Below are 3,179 nucleotides of genomic sequence, written 5' to 3' on the forward strand. Positions count from 1 at the left end.
AACTAATGTCATGTCATGAAAAGAGAAAGCAGCAAATGGATGAAATGCCAGGTAAGATACTGGCCAGTACCAAAGCAAGTAAGCAGAGCAAACTTCATACACGTTTCAAGCCAGATATTGGTTGAGTCACAGTAGCCTGACAGGAGTCATAAACTCAAAAGTAGCTATTTTATTCCCTGTCTAACTTGAGGCTGATTCACACATTATACCACAGAGGAACACCGTACACATGGAGAGTGCATCTGCTGCCCCGCCCTGTCATCCACATGCCCTCTGGTCCTGACATCCACAAATTCAAAATAGGGGGAGTACTTACCATAGGCAAGAAATCTACTCAGCTAGAAGGAATAAAGTAAAAGGTAAAGGTGTCCCCAACCAGTCGTGTCCGACTCTAGGGTGCTGTGCTCATCCCCGTTTCTAAGCCGAAGAGCCAGCGCTGTCCGAAGACGCTTCCGTGGTCATGTGGCCGGCATGACTGAACACCGAGGTGCATGGAACGCTGTTACCTTTCCCGCCGAAGCGGTTCCTATTTATCTACTTGCAATTTCTTGCTTTCGAACTGCTAGGTTGGCAGAAGCTGGGACTGAAGACGGGAGCTCACTCCGTCACGCAGCACTTGGGTCTCGAACTGCTGTCCTGCCGACCTTCCAGTCTGCAGTTCAGCGTCTTAACCACTAAGCCACCGCGGCTTAGAAGGTATACCTAACCCTAAACATGACTTTCTGTTGGAAGAAGTCGTTCCCTTTCTAACCAAAGTAGACTCTATGGAGTGAAAATACATCTGTCCAGATACATTTTGGTTGATCATCCCCTAGTATTGAGACTCATTTTCCCTATATTAAAAGCATTGCTTCTGTACCTAATATTTGGATATGCGTCTAGCTCTTTATCACCTAAGCCAGCCCTCTTTTGTTCTGTTTTGCTTGTTTTTAGTTGTTTAGTTCTATATTCCATGTAAATGCTTGTGTTAATTATGGAATATTGTATTGTTTTGTATCACTTATTATTTCATTATTTTATACTACTTGTGTCCCGCTTGGTATCCTAAAATATCTATGCTATTCACAATACATCTATAATACCATATACAACCAATATCAAACCAGTGTATGAAAAAAATAATAAATATTTAAAACCACTACAGCAAAGACAACAGTGAAACAATCCTAAAATGGAGCAGTGTCATAATCATTACAAGTCAGGGGAAGCCTGTGTAATATCCTTGGCTCATTATGGATTATGACACTACATTTTATTATTGCTTCATTATTGCCTTTACTGTAATGTTTTTAATTATGTATTATTTTATTTTACATTGTTTTGATGCTGTATTATATAGGTATTTAAACTACTTAGAGATTTATCTATTTCTATACATTAGTCTTAAAATAAAGAATGTTGTTGTTGTTCAGTCGTTAAGTCGTTTCCGACTCTTCGTGACCCCATGGACCAGAGCACGCCAGGCCTTCCTGTCCTCCGCTCTCTCCCGGAGCGTGCTCAAGTTCATATTCATTGCATCGGTGATGCTATCTAGCCATCTCATCCTTTGCTGTCCCCTTCTCCTTTTGCCTTCAATCTTTCCCAGCATCAGGGTCTTTTCCAGTGGCTTTTCTCTTCGCATTAGGTGGCCAAAATATTTGAGCTTCAGCTTCAGTATCTGTCCTTCCAATGAGCAGTCAGGGTTGATTTCCTTTAGGATGGACTGATTTGACCTCCTTGCAGTCCAGGGGACTCGTAAGAGTCTTCTCCAGCACCACTGTTTGAAAGCATCAATTCTTCGGTGCTCAGCCTTCCTTATAGTCCAGCTCTCACAGCCATACGTTGTTACTGGAAAAACCATAGCTTTGATTATATGAATTTTTGTCGGCAAGGTGATGTCTCTGCTTCTTACTATGTTGTCTAGGTTTGTCATAGCTTTCCTCCCAGTGAGCAAGCGTCCTTTAATTTCATGGCTACAGTCACCATCTGCGGTGATCTTGGAGCCCAAGAAAATAAAATCTGTCACTGCTTCCATTTCTTCCCCTTCTATATGCCAGGAAGTGATGGGGCCAGATGCCATGATCTTATATATACATATATATATATATGGAGTTCATGCATGTGTGGCCATGGCTCTCCTTTCAATAGTCCACTGGGGATATGGATGTCAAAGGCAGGGTATGTGTAGATGTCAGGGGTGGGGCCAGTGGGGCCTCCCTCCCGCTCCATGAGTACACGGTACAGGTGTAATGTGTGAACACTCTTCAGGAATTCAGTCCCACTGAGAGACACTCTGCAACATTTTCCCTATCCAGGTGTCATGGGTGAATGGGGAAAATATTATGAATAGATCTGCCTCATCATGTGTGCTGTACCCATTTGACATGCAGCAAAACAGACACTACTGTGATTTTTTCACACATGGTGCTGTACGTGTTTTTGATCCTACACCCAGGTATAAACAACGTCATATGTGAAATGGCTCTGGGCAGTATCCAATGTGACATTACTGCTAGTGTCCATTACATTGTGCCAGCACAAATAAGCACCAGTAGCAATTTTGGTGCAACAGCTTTCCCCAAACAACCTGTTGCACCAGCAAACGCTATTGGCGTTGCAATAGAAGTTGTTTATGCTCACGCAACATAATTTACGTTAATGGTAGTGTTGCATTGGATACTGCTGCCTGATTGCAGTGGTGGTACTCTGGAATAAAGGGGTACCAGGATTCCAACTCTAGGCTGTAATCTGTGAACCATGAAGCTGCTGTTACATGCAAGCTAAGCCCATTGCTTCCCATTGACAACAGTCCAGACAATTTACACAACCAGCTCTGTAAACCCTGCAGGGTGTTTGATGTGTGTCACTCATCCTACTGTATGGCAAAGCATTTGTGAAACCCAAGTGCCCTAATCCAGCTAATGGTTGTCTTGACTAAACCCAACTGGAGCCAAAGGAACATGTTATTCATGACTAACCTTAGCTGGATTGGAGAAAGTAAATTTTCACAAACAGCTTTGTTCGACAGCATGAAAGTCTGCTGTAGTTCTGATTGAAGACACTGGGTTGTATTCCATAAGTCTTCATCGAACTGGAAATAAACTGGCTTACCTGAGGACCAGCTCACACCATACTCAAGAGCAAACCCAGGTTTGCAACCAAATTCATACTCAACAAAGAACCAGCAGCCAGACCTGTCT

The sequence above is a fragment of the Heloderma suspectum genome, chromosome 11 (genome assembly GCF_057233095.1).
Source record: "Heloderma suspectum isolate Gila_16-S chromosome 11, 16-S_ref, whole genome shotgun sequence".
Classification (NCBI taxonomy): Eukaryota; Metazoa; Chordata; class Lepidosauria; order Squamata; family Helodermatidae; genus Heloderma; species Heloderma suspectum.